The sequence below is a fragment of the Ictidomys tridecemlineatus genome, chromosome 1, assembly GCF_052094955.1.
Source record: "Ictidomys tridecemlineatus isolate mIctTri1 chromosome 1, mIctTri1.hap1, whole genome shotgun sequence".
Classification (NCBI taxonomy): Eukaryota; Metazoa; Chordata; class Mammalia; order Rodentia; family Sciuridae; genus Ictidomys; species Ictidomys tridecemlineatus.
The window spans coordinates 212,784,831-212,799,686 of record NC_135477.1 but is presented as its reverse complement, the minus strand read 5'-3'; the positions used below and the strand labels follow the sequence as shown (position 1 = coordinate 212,799,686).

Sequence of the window (14,856 nt, the reverse complement as noted above, 5' to 3'; positions counted from 1 at the left end):
TGCCCTAGAAATAACTTTAAAGAAGTAATTTTATTATGCTTACCTTGACTAGGTATTGCAAAGTATTTACACATTATACATTTATAAACACACACACCAATAATATGTTCCTACACAAGCAAATTTGGAAAAGAAGGTGTTTTGTATATATCTGCTTTAGCAAAAAGGTTATGGATGATTCATATTGAAGATACAATATATAATGCTTTGTTATAAGAAACTTTTGGTCAAAAACAAAAACATTGCTTATGAAAAAAATATATTTTATATCATGGAACAACTAAAAACAAAATAAATGCTGAAATTCAATTAATATGATTGAAAATAAATAATTTAAATAATTGAAAATCATACTTTTAGTTCAAAACAACACTGATAGCAGTGCTTTTATGAAAATATAACTGTTAAAATATCTTTTTAGTTGTAGATGAACACAATATCTTTATTTTATTTATTTATTTTTATGTCATGCTGAGGTTCAAACTTAGTGCCTCATGCATGTGAGGCAAATGCTCTACCACTGAGACATAACCCCAACCCCAAACATACAGCTTTTTACAATTGTCTTATGTGTACCATGGTACTCTTTACAACTTTATTTTATGAATATCAAGTTTTAGTAAAATATAATTTCCTTAGTAGTTCTTGAATAAACAGCAGTAACCTCCATATCAAAAGTTAATGTTCATGGAACTGCATTTGCTTATCTATAGCACCAAAAGAAGAACTTCTCTTTTGATCAATTTCTAGCCTCTTCAAGGTCTTGAAGACCTAGCAACAGGCATCCATATCTTAAAGAATCACTGGCTAAAACTATAGGCAAGCTCAGCTGGAGATTTTCTCACAAGACAATAGTTTTTCAAAAGGAACTCTGTGGTAAGCCTATATTTTTCTAAATCTCTTTCCACTTTCGAGAAAGTAAATAAATGAAAGCTTGGCATGATACTCATACAAGATTGCAAGCCTTAACATAAATTGTCAATCACGGCTTTTCCCAGGCAACTTTCTTTAGTAGGGTAATGCATTACTCAGGTTTTACAGAATATTTCCAATAACAAGCACAACAGGAATTTTTTAAGTAAACTTTGTTCAATATTATCTTTCAGCATCTAACTGTAAAAGAAGTTTAATATTTAAAATAAGATAAAATATAAACAATATTATTAATAACTCTTATTGTCCAGTTAAATTACATAAATGCAGAATTTTCTACTATCCCCCCAAAATGATTTTAGCTACTATCTGCCATTTCTAATCTCATAAAAAACTGCATTTATATTTTGATGCCATAATGTTAAAGCTATTTTACAATAAAACTATATCTTATTTTTACACAAGAACAATTAAATTAATGATAATAAAAGGCCGATAAAATACATAGTCTGTATGTTCACAGTTGTCATAAAAGACTGCTATTCTATTGGTGTTTTAGACTGTTTATTTCCTGTCTAAACAAATAAAATTACAATTTCCTTTTGCCTCTACCAGACCAGAAGTCTATTATTATAATTCATTCATATGATAAATGTTAAATGCTAAAGATGGGAACTTAAGGAATTTGAGAAATGGCTGATATAGGAAGGACTTTTTGATCACCTCCTTCTCTTCAGAAACAAGTTGTAAGACCCTGAAGTGCCATATACCTGAGGAAAAGAGCATCCTTTTCTCTAAAGATGAAGGGACAAAGAATACTGAGAGGAATCTGAGTGAACAGACCCTGCTAACCTTCCCCGCACCCCACCCTTAACTTATACCCTTTGTCCCATTACATTTTCCCACAACTTTCCATTCTTCATCAGACCTAATGTAAAAACTGTCAAGTTTAGCCATTTCTTTGAGTTTGTATTTTCTAATAAAGACACATGTAACATAAAAATTACATTAAATAAATCTATATCCTTTTCTTCTGCTAATCTGTCTTTTTCAGTTTAATTTTTAGACTCAGCCAGGACTCTAAAAAGGTCAAAAGAAGGTTTTTCATGCACGACACTGAACTATGAAAAATAAGCCAAACTATGAGCTTTTCTTTAGGGATAAAATTCATTTATAAACTTTTCTTTATGGAAAAAATTCATTTATATAATACTAGATGGAAAGGTGTTGCAAAAAGAATATAAAGTCATATAGAAGTTAAGATCACTCTTGGTTTCTTGAGGGTGATTTGAGCTGGATCAAAAAGGATAGATAGAATTTTGTGATGTTTCAGAATAGGCAAAAAATAGCTCAAATATAAGATTACTTTAAGTAAAGCAAAAATTGTGAAAATGTGTTTTTTACAATAAAGTATCCTTCATCCCTATCTTATCTCATATCAAAAATTAACTGAAGATGGATCAAAATCTAAATGTAAAAGCTAAAACTATTATTTATTTATTTATTTATTTATTGGGGGGGGGTATTGGGGATTGAACTCGGGCACTCCACCACTCAGCCACATCCCCAGCCCTTTTTTGTATTTTATTTAGAAATAGGGTCTCACTGAGTTTCTTAGCACCTTACTTTTGCTGAGGCTGGAATTGAACTTGCAATTCTCCTGCCTCAGCCTCACAAGCCTCTGGGATTACAGACATGCATCACTGCGACCAGCCAAAAAACGATGTTTTTTTTAATCCTACAAAAAACATATAATTAAATTTTTAAAACCTTGTATTAAGCAATAATTTCTTAAATATGGCATTAAAAGCACAAAAGAAAAATTATACAAACTGGAATCCATTGAAAATAAAAAATATTTGTGCTTCAAAATACACTAATGAGAAAATCAAAAGAAAATAGAATTGGAAAAAATATTTGCAAATCATGTATTTGATAAGAGCATCGGCTACAGAATTTTAAACAACTAGTATAAATTAAGAAACAATAAAGACAAATAACCCAATTAAGAAATGATGAAAGATGTGAATAGATATTTCTCCAAAGAAGACAAACAATTATCAATAAGCATATGAAAAGATGATCAAAATAATCCATCATTAGGGAAAATGGAAACAAAAATAAGATACAGGTTGGGGCTGTAGCTCAGTGAGAAAGCACTTGTCTAGCATGAGTGAGGCACCAGGTGCAATTTTAGCTCCGCGTATAAATAAGCAAAATAAAGGTCCATTGACAACTAAAAAATATTTTTTTTAAAAAAGTAAGATACCACTCTACACCCACTAGTATGGTTATAATAAAAAAGATGATAACATTGGGCTGGGGTTTTGGCTCAGCAGTAGAGTGCTTGTCTAGCACATTCGAGGCACTGGGTTCAATCCTCAACACTACATAAAAATAAATAAAATAAAGGCATTGTGTCCAACTACAATTAAAAAAACATTTTTTTAAAAAAGATTATAACAAGTATCAATGAGGATTCGGAGAAATTGGAGCCCTAAAACACTGCTAATAGGAACATAAAACAGTGCAGCCACTTTGGAAAATAAATCAAGAGTTCTTCAAAAAGTTAAATATGGAATTATCAATGACCCCAAAATTCCATTCTTTGGAATATACCCAAGAGAATTAAAAGGGTGTCAATACAAAAACTTGTAGTTGAATATAAATAACAGCAATGTTCATAACAGCCAAAATGGGGAAACAACTTAAAAGTCCATCAAGTGAAATGTATAACTAAAATGTGATATATTCATACAATAGAATATTATTCAGCCATAAAAATGAATGAAGTGTTGCTTCACGCTCCTGTATGGATGAACTTTGAAAAAATTATAAGAAATAGATCAGACCAAAAGTCCTATTGTGTGGTTCTCTTTATATGAAATATCCAGAATAAACAAATCTATAGAACAAAAAATGTGGATTAGTGGTTACCTAAGTGCAGGGGGAAGAAAGAATGAGCTGATGATGGAAATGTTCGAACATTAGCCATCCTGATAGTTAATTTTATGTGGCAACTTGTCTAGATTAAGGAATAACTTTAGAGAACTGGTGTGGGATTATTTCTGCGTATGTCTGTGAGGATGTTTCCAGAGTCAGTGGATCTAAGCAGGTAAATCTGCTCTCAATGCCAGCAGAAACTACCCAATCAGAAGGAGTCTCAAACAAATATTGATTTCCTCTCTCTCCTGGTGCTAGGATCAGCTTCCCTGGATCTGAGGCCTTTGGACTTGGCCGGGGCCAGGCTGCTCATATCCCAGTTCCAGCTTGCCCTGGGATTTCTCATCTTCTCAAAGTCTGAGCTAATTCTCCTAATAAATTCCCTCTCATATATGTCCTACTGCCTTTGTCTTTCTGGAGAATCCTGACTAATTCAATGGTGATGGTTGCACATCTTTGTGAATATACTAAGGCCACTGAATTGAACATTTTGAGACGTAAATTTTATATGATATATGAATTATATCTCAATTTTTAAAAAAAGAAAAGAACGAATAAAGGAATGCCTTTGGAGAGCAATATAATTTATTAGATGTAATGGGGACTTAAGTTAGAAAGGGAGACTAGAGACAAATGGTAAAGTAATTTTTAATTCTAGCCTAAAGTTTAACCATTATTTAAAAGGCAAAAGGGTGCTACAGAAGACAATAATAATAAGGAGGCACAGCTATTGGAAGAAAAAGTAAATAAGCTATTTTAAATCTTCCTCTAAGTATCAATTAAATTGGTTGATTTGCTGGACAAAGAATAAAATTCTGTTTAGGTTCCCCAATTAATAGAGTAATAAAGTAACATAATTTGGATAAACTCCCCTTAATACATTAATTGGTAACTTCTTTAATATTAAAAATAATCATCCTACTCCCTTTTAATATATCTGTAATTTGGCATTTAAATTTAAATCTTTGAAAACCTCAGGTGAAAATCAATAAGAATTAGAAGCAAGGGCTTACATAAACTCTATTCTTTAAGATAAAATATTTCTCTTGGGCATTTTTAATTCCAATAAAATTAATCCTAAGTTTACATTAGGAAAAAAATCATTAAAGAATGAATAAAAAGACAACACTAATGCACTAGAGGTTATGTATCTTTTTGGATGCTACCTACCCAATTTTAATCACAAAATATAGAAGGTAAATTGTTAATATAATCTTACCTACTACTTAGATTCTAATAGCTGACACTTAAAATAGAATTTAAAAGCCCATTGGGGCTGAGGTTGTAACTCAGTGGTGGAGCGTTTGCTTCCCTAATGTGAAGCACTGGGTTTGATCCTCAAAAAAATAATAAAAATAAATAAAAATAAATAAATAAAATAAAGGTATTGTGTTCATCTACAACAACAACAACAAAAGAATGTAAAAGCCCATTATTCAGAATCCTTCCACGTTTTACATATAGGAAGCAATACCAATAATAAACAAATCTATATTGACCATTCATCTTAATTTGCTCTTTCCTAAATAACAAAATTTTTAAAAGCAGCATCCTTTATAAGAAATCAGTAGTTGACCAGCAGTGAGCTCATCACAGGGTTCAGCTGAAACAATATACAACTAAAGAGGCCAAAGTTGTTTTTCAGGCAGTGACCACTTTTTCTTTTCTTTTTAAAGCATAGCTTACTTTGATTTTCCCCTTCATCACTACTTCTCTTCTCCTAAGTGTAATCAAGCAAGGAAAATTCCACTTTGAAGCACAGATCATGAAAAGAGAATAAATCAAAGCTTTCCTCTGAAAGCTTCTGTTCCCCAAAGATCTACTATAGAACTCCTGAACTAGGCAATTAAGTGGGTAGTTTTAGTTGGAAAATCAAGTTCTTAAAGACTTAAGTGTACTCAACCTCACTCACTTATGAACCAAATGTATTATCTGTGAGCTGGGAATTTTAAAAACTATCTTATCATACTGACTGTAGATTCTGAAAAAATAGGTAAATAAAGTTAACAAAATCTCTTGTTCTTAGGATAACAAAGTTCTGACAATACAAATGAATGATATACATATCATTAATGGATTGTACATTGAACATTGTGGGGTAGGGAGGTTATTTCCTCTTTTGCTGCATTTCAGATTAAACCTCTGAGAACATTTTCACAAATGATCCTATTACAATATATTTTGAAACACAGTAATCAAATAAATATTAAAGTTGCATCTTTAAGCCACAAAATGGTACATTCATGCACAAGAACCTCAAGTAAGTTCTATAGGGAAAAATAGTTAACTTATTTCAATGAATTTATCAGTAGTTTCACTATTTATCCTGACTTTTCAACTATACTGTCTTTTTTTCATTATTCCTTTTTTTAATCTTTGCTTTATTTATTTATTTTTATATCAAAGCTAGTGCCTCACATGTGCTAGGCAAGTACTTTGCCACTGAGCTGTGAGCCCATCCACTTAACTATATATATTGTCTTGACCAATGGATTCTACATCTATTTCTAGGACTTAATACTGATTATATCTCAGTATCAGCCCATAGCATTTTGTCTTTTCCCTTAATTCCTTTGGAAGTCTGTTCACTCCTTTGGTTTTAACTCTTTCCCTGCTGATATACATTTATTTTATTATTTTATTATTTTTTGGTATTGGTAATTGAACCCAGGATGCTTTACCACTGAGCTACATTCCCAGTCCTTTTCTTTTTTTATATTGAGACAGGGTATCACTAACTTGCTTAGGGCTCCATAAATTGCAGAAGCTGAACTCTTAACTCATGATCCTCCTCCCTCAGCCTCCAAGTCCCTGGGATTATAGGTATGTACCAATGCCAGGCTAAACATTTACTTTTTGTATGCTTGATTGGCATTTACTTATTGTATGCTAGACTGTATTTTCTCTTACCTAATGTATCTTTGTATCCTAAATGTTCTTCTATTTCTCTCACATTCTAAAGTCAATAAACTCAATTCTCCCATACTTATGAATGCAAAACTCATTCTCATCCCACAAGTTGAAATTTGATATAAACTACTCTTTGGTTTTCACACAGAACGGATGTGTCTTTGTGATATGTCTATTTAATAACATATATTTCCCAATCTAAAATTCTACAATATGGTACTTGTCTCCTGACTGGTCTTTCTATGCCTAATCTGATTTAGCCATTATTAGGTATATAGTCTCAAAACATTATTATCTTATTATTAAGAAAAAAAGACCCTGAACTTAAAATAAGGCATACTTCCTAAATTAGTCCAATTAGTGATTCTAGATTAATCCACTTTTTATTTTATATAGGGGAACTCAGTCACAAGAAGAAAATGAAAGTGGAAGCAAAATGTTAGAGTATTAAAATGGAATAAACTATTTTAAAAGCAAGGGGAAAGTTGCCAAGAGGAACAGGAAGAATTCAGAGAAAACAGCACCTATAAAAAAGAAACTATATAAAATTTTAAAGCAAAAATTTAGTGAATAGGTTAAATATAGATTAATCACAGTAAAAGAGAATTAGAATTTATAGATTATATAGGGAAGAGGATTAAGAAAACTTAAAACTAAATGAAAAGTTTAAACTGATGTCAAAAGAGACCTAGGAGAAATATTTGAGAAGACATATTTGCAAATCTAATGGCTGTGAAATATCCATCACTGGTGAACAATATAAATCCAAAGATATATAAGGTACAGCTTAAAGAAGATAAAGAGTTAAATATAAGTAAGATACTAGAAGTCCTTCCAAAACCATAAAAATTCACAAATGTAAATAGAACAAACACTACAGCTGAAAGATAGAAGTTGTGAAAAAGGTTAAACAACTACCCCCAAGCTATTTTCTATTTATAGAGGTAGATCTACAATAAATAATAAGAAAGGGTTAGATAATCCCAGTGGCTCAGGAGGCTGAAACAGGAAAATTGCAAAATTCAAACAAAGGCAGCCCCAGCAATTTATCGAGATACTAAGCAACTTAGTGAGACCCTATTTAAAATAAAAAATAAAAAGGGTTAGGGATGTACCTCAGTAGTTAAGCACCCCTAGGTTCAATCCCTGGTATCAAAAAAAAAAGAAAGAGTTAGGGAAAATACCACCTAAAAGAAAACCAGACTATAAAATTAAAAAGCTTTATTATAGAGTCACTATATTATGTGAAAAGGCTCAGTGCACTAGGAATAGATAATTCCAAACTAGTATGTATGCACTTATTTATTTATTGGAGTACCGGGGATTGAACTCAGGGGAACTCAATCACTGAGCCAACCCTATTTTGTATTTTATTTAGAGACAGGGTCTCACTGAGTTGCTTAGTGTCTCACTTTTGCTAAGGCTGGCTTTCCACTGATGATCCTCCTGCTCAGCCTCCCAAGCCACTGGGATTACAGGCATGCACCGCTGTTCCCAGCCCAAACTAGTATTTAAATAGTTAAAAGGAACTTCATAAGGGAACAACTGACAGAGCAACAGAAAGGAGTAAATTGACAAATCCAAATCAGTGATATATTATAAACTACATCTTTTACTGACACATTTTAGTAAAAACAGAATCAAACAAATATAATTAACAAATTCAATTCAATGAACATAAATATCACATTACATATAAAAATTGGAAGAATATACATGATTCTCAAATACACAAAATTGATGATACCCTAGGCTAAATAGCAAACCTCAACAAATTTCTAAAGGTCAATACCATCATACAGATGACCTTCTCTGACTACAAGCAAAATTAGTAACAAGGTAAACAAACAAACAAACAAAAAAACCCTCATTATGTTTGCAATTTTGAAATTCACTTTAAAATACTCCAGATAGAAGATATGACTAAAATTGAAAATAATCAGAAATAGACAATACCCAAAATACTACATATCAAAACTTACATTGTTCTGTGGCAAATGTGGTGATACTGGGGGAGTGGCATAGGAAAGAATGTGAGTGAGCTAGGCATTCAATTAAAAGTGTGAGAAATATGAAAGCAAAATGAAGAATGAGACTAAGGAAAATAATAACTATAAGGAGAGAGATCAGTAAAATACATAATCAAGATTTTAAATAGGCAGGATAAACAAAGTCAAAACCATGGACTTAAAAACATAAAAGATAAACACCATCAAAAAAAATGATCAAAGTTTCAACAGTAAAAGTACAAATCATCAATATTAGAAATAAAAAAGGAGATGTAGAGCTAGGGTTGTGGCTCAGTGCACTTGCCTAGCATGTGTGAGGCTCTGGGTTTAATCCTCAGTACCACATAAAAAATTTCATTAATTAATTAAAAAAAGAGATGTAACTATGGATGGCTTAAAGATTAAAAAGATAAGAATATAAAGCTTATTTTTAAAACTTTATGCCAATCCAGGTGCCATGATGTACATCTATAACCCCAGTGGCTCAGGAAGTTGAGGCAAGAGGATTACAAGTTCAAAGCCAGCCTCAGGAACTTAGTAAGGTCCTGAGCAACTCAGCAAGACTCTGTCTCTAAATAAAATATTAAAAATGAACCAGGGGCTGTGGCTCAGTGGTTAAGTGCCCTGGGGTTCAATCCCTGGTACCAAAATAAAACAAAAATCTTAATGTTAACAGATTTGAAAACTTTCCAATTTCCTAGAAAAAATACAATTTTACTAAAACTGAAATAAAAAGAAATAGAGTAGCTCTGTAACTATTGAAATTGAATTAGTACTTTAAAATTTTCCCACAGAAGAAAATATATTAGCTTTCATATACACAAATAAATTCTGGAAGGATACACAAAGGCTAGTAATAGATAGGGCAAAGGGGAAAAAGAGGAGGAAGGGGAAGGCAGAGGGGTAGGAAAGATGGTAGAATGTGATGGTCATCATTACCCTAAATACATGTAAGAAGACACAAAGGATGTGACTCTAATTTGTGTACAACCAGAGATATGAAAAAGTATATAATACAAATTGTAATGCATTCTGTTGTCATATATAACAAATCAAAATTTTTAAGTTAATTAATTAATTAACTAATTTAAAAAATATGACTAAAAAAAAACCAGTAGATATCCCAATGCCCACATTTTCTTGGTAACATTTTCTTTGCTTCCTTCTAGCCCTAAAATTCCTTTTTTTAAAAAAAATATTTTTAAGTTGTTATTAAAATATGCCTTTATTTTAATTATTTTTATTTAGTGCTGAGGATCGAACCCAGTGCTTCGCACAAGCTAGGTAAGCACTCTATCTCTGAGCTACAACCCCAGCCCCTAAAATTAGTTTTAATTTTGCGTAAAATGTAATTTGTGGATTAATTCTCCTTTATAAGCAATCTTTATTGCCACTTTTCTATTTTAAAACTTTTTGTATATATGAGTACCAATCTCCAAAGTCTCAGGGACTTGAAATAATACAAGGAGGGTACTGGTTGACTGTGGCTGTACTCTAGGCTACAGTCCTGTTCCATGTGCCTTCCCATTAGGGTACTGAGGCTGTTGAAGTCATTATGTGAAGTACTTCACTCATATGCCTTTCAAAGGCCAAAGTGTTCGAACTTCTGCCTATGTGAATTTTCCTCAATATTCCATTGTTCAAAGCAAGTTATAGGCCAAATTCAAAATCAAGGGAGCCTACTCACAAATACTATTTTACTAGTCTCAGAATATACCATTAAAGAGCATTTCAACAACATGAATGCTATCTAGAGGTAAAGAGAAGTTAAAAGTTTTGACTTATAGAATAATGTAAAAGAAAATAAGTAAAAGAATAATGACTTACACAACACAGATGTGCCTACTAAAATATGATGTACTTGCCATATAATTCAATTATGAACTATTTAATTGTAATTAGTTATCTGTTATACTTAATTAGTACACATTTATATTTCACATTAATTTTACTTCTATATTGAAACCCTCCCCCCATTTGCTTAAAGATCCAGTAATTTAATAGCTTCTTTCTATTGGTACTAAGAGAAATTTTAATTATCAGTCACTGTTTAAACATGGTCGTGCAAGCTATTTGAATGACTCTAAATATTATAATTAGCCAAAACACACATTCCTAGTCATTCATTCAAAATACAGATATAATCTGCATAGGGTCATTCATCCATCATACATGTATTCATACATACTCATAGTTTCTACATTCATTCAAACATTTATTTTCAGAAGTACCAGGCTTTTCTGGATAAAGCATGGTCCTTGTCTTCAAGAAAATTTTAGTCTAAAATAGGATAATTTTTAATTGTTCACAGGAAAACTTGGAACCCAAAATAAAATCTTATCATTGTTAGCAATATAAAATAATAAATTACTTCCACTACAGTTGCCAAATTTTAACTCTTGTCAGTCCTGGAATTATATATTCTGTAATTATCTTCAAAGGGAGGTCAGTATATTTAAGATAACCATAGCACATGAAAATGCTACTTCAAAATATTAGCAACTTGTCGTGATTATATAGCTATACTGGATAGCAACATAATTTAATATATTACCCATTTTTATTTTTATCTTACCACTTCACTTCATGCAATCTAAGAGGTTGAACGAATCACTCTCTTTATCCTGGGACTGAATCAATTTTATATATGGTGTAGGATTCACTAAGCCATTCCATCAGACAACTATTATGGTTTCTTCTATAAATGCAGCAATCCCAGAAACTAGAACTGATTACAACAATAGCAAACATAACAAGCTCACAAAAAGCACAGGAACAACAGTGGTAAAAGGAGAGCTTACAGAAAGTACAAAAATATATTTGGTTGAGAAGACAAAATAACCAAATTCAGCTAACTACAGGTATGGATTAAAATGTCAGTATGACTCAAAACAACAATTGAACATTCTCCCCTTTTATTTAAAATTATACGTGTGGGGGCACACAAAGAGGTAATTTTTTTTGTTAAAAATTTAAATTTTGAAGGTAAATTTTTTTTAAAAAGCATCTAAAAAATTATAATCACAAATAATTTAGCAAAGAAAAAAATATTTTTTTTTCTGTCTGGCAAGATGGTGTCCCACAAAGAAAGCCCCAGCTCTATCACAATCTCTTCTACTTCCACCATTGGTATGGTAGAGTAAGGCCAAGGTAAAGGTGGCCTTGGACATTTGGCTGTGAAGTGAGTGCAGATAGGTGGCTTGGTAGTATTAAAGATAATCAAACATGCCAGATGTGGTGGTGCACACCTGTAATCCCAGTGACTCAGGAGGCTGAGGCAGGGGGATCATGAGTTCAGTACCAGCATTAGCAAAAGCAAGGTGCTAAGCAACTCAGTGAGACCCTGTCTCTAAATAAAATACAAAAAAGGGATGGGGATGTGGCTCAGTGGTTGAGTGCCCCTGAGTTCAATCCCTGGTACCCTCCAACCCCCTAAAAAGATAATCAAACACTGTCAATAAGAAAGATAAGGAACAGAAGTTGTTCAAGGAGTTCTTCTGTGCCTGGGTATAGATCAGCCTGAAATTACCAACTGCTTTCCTTGCCCTCAATATAGAGAATGATGCTGACATTGATGAAGACCAATATCAGATGAAAATGATGCAAGCCTTTGCCATGTAAACACTGATTATCTCTCTGTGGGCTGATGCCAGCACACATACCATGGCTCCTTCATCACCTGGGTGCTTCTAGATTCTAAAATTGAGTCACCAACATGCTATGGAAGAAGCTGTTGTTCTCCTTTACAATACCACAAAAACTACCAAAGGATCTCTCTCTCACTAAAGGCAAACTGACTCCTAAAGTTGGAAGTTTTGGCAATGAAGAATTTTCCCCCTGAAATATTTTTAAAAAGGAAGATAGCATCCTTTGAGCACATGTTTGAAGAAGTACCAATTTTAACTAAAAATTTATATCTGATCAATGTCCTAATTTGGGAGTTTGAGAAGTTTGTTATAGCAGATAAATATGAATTGCTCAGCCTTGCTAGCAGCAAACATTTGGGGAAGAATTACAATTGCTAAAGGACAAAGGAAATGAAATAAGTCAAGACATAGTTAAATATAATATGCACACAAGGAATGCTAGCAAACAGTAGCAATAGAAACATCAATATCACCAAGGTCACCAGCTGGAGAATATGTAGCACCAGAGACAGGAGAATACAGCTCCTCCAAAGTCCTGTCCAAACTCTTCAAGCCATCCAGGCCTCTTCCATGATGGATTTGATTCTCACTGCAGACCAAATTAACACTTACAACCAGAACATCTAAGAACTCACTGCCCAAAATAGGCAAACTCTTCATGGCTCATGCAAGATTGCAGCAAAGAAAAGGTAGATTATAGGAAAGGAGTTACAGTGGACTCTTGAGGTCATACCAGGTCAACTCCTGGAAGAAAGATATTTGGAGATTAAAAAACACAGAGGATCCTTTTAATGTCTCTGTCTTTTTTTGACTGTAATGTATTTCCAGCCAATATGAAAATAAAATCTTGATTTTTTGTTCATTTGGTTTTAAAAAAGAAATTTATATCTTCTTGTTTTAAGAAATCATTTGTGGGGGTAAAGTAATACCAACAGGCTCACTTCCAAAAGTAAAAATCATTACTTAAGTAGATTTAATTCCTGCCTCTGTTCCCACTAGAAAGGTTCACTAAGCACATACTACTGTGTTACTATTTTTAGTCATTTTCATTTAATCAACAGAGTCATAAATATAATCATTATTTTTTTACAACACTGTTAAAAAGTAAAAGTACCTACATGCCAAAGGAACTCAAGGAATACTTATCTACCTGCTAAGTACTAAAATTAGAGTCCTCAATTTATATTCTACACACAAGTTGGGCAGATAATATGCTTCCTTTTTTCTTTCTATCTGCAAATCATTTAAACTTTTTTTCTTACATATTTGAATTTTCCTGGGAATCCAGGAAAGTACCTTGGAAGATGGTAAATCTGTTGACTTCCAAGAGAGGAGAGTTTACCTGGGTGAAATCCAAAAGACATGTCTGCTCTATATTAAGCAATCTTTGTGTAAAATTAGGAAATCAAACTTTTCTTCCTAACTCAACTATGGATCAGAGGAAAGATAACTGAAGAAACAGTTAACTTGAGGAAATGAGGAATTGCCTTTGGGAGGAATAGGATCAGTGAGAAAAGAGAAAGCAAAAACAAACAAACAAAAACCCTGAGATTTAAAATAAGTTTATTATTAACGAGAGTCAGTATATACTACCCCAAAAAATAATGTTTAGGCACACTGAATATTTTAAATTGAAGGAAATTTAGAAAAGAGCAAAAGGATGATCTCTCTGACTTTCCCCTACTTTCCTCTCCCCTGAAACAGGCCATAGAAATTAGAAAGAATTCCCCTTGTCCTTCTCTCCTGAAGCAGGCCACAAACCCTAACTAACCTTGCCCCTAAAAATAGACCTTAAGACCATCATTCAAGAGCAGTCCTCTCCATGCCCAGAGGAAAAGAATGTCTTTATCTCTGAAGATGGAGAAACAAAAAAGAATCTGAACAAACAGCCTTGCTGAACTACCCACAATTTAGTACCAACAGATCATAACTGTTTTGTGCAATCATATCTCTCCACAATTATCCACCTCTGCATCACATCTGGCATAAAATATATCAAGTTTTTTGTTTCTTTGAGTCTTTATTGTGAAAGTTCCTGTGTCATATAAAACTTAAATGACTTTGTGTGCCTTTTTCTTGTTCATCTGTCTTTTGTGATAGCTGTGAACCTTTTGATGGTCAAGAAGAGAAATCTTTTCTCCCCTTTGCTATATACATATTATTTATCATCATAATATCAAGTGATTAATCAGGATAAATGAAAGTAACAGGACAAAATTAAAATTAAATCATTAATTGGACTACTGTTATGAAAACTCAAAAAATGCAAACTTAGTACTACATTTAATGTAAAAAATATGCACAATAATTCTATTTGAATAATCATGAGTTCATAAACAAAATTATAAACTACTCCATATTATGTACATCAATTGTTTCTGATTATATAGGTAGTACTTTAAGAAAGAAGATAATCTAAAGAACCATTACTCAACAAAGGTTATTACCAAAGTGTATTCCATGAAGTCAATACA

The 14,856-nt window shown here is 32.5% G+C and overlaps 1 protein-coding gene and 1 pseudogene across 8 annotated transcripts in view; one reads left to right on the top strand and one right to left on the bottom strand.

Moving 5' to 3' along the window:
* Nucleotides 1–14,856, bottom strand: part of Adamts6 (ADAM metallopeptidase with thrombospondin type 1 motif 6) — a 289,202-nt gene that overhangs the window by 224,742 nt on the left and 49,604 nt on the right. The gene's annotated exons all lie outside the window — the stretch shown is intronic.
* Nucleotides 7,453–13,082, top strand: LOC144366050 (eukaryotic translation initiation factor 3 subunit H-like; annotated as a pseudogene).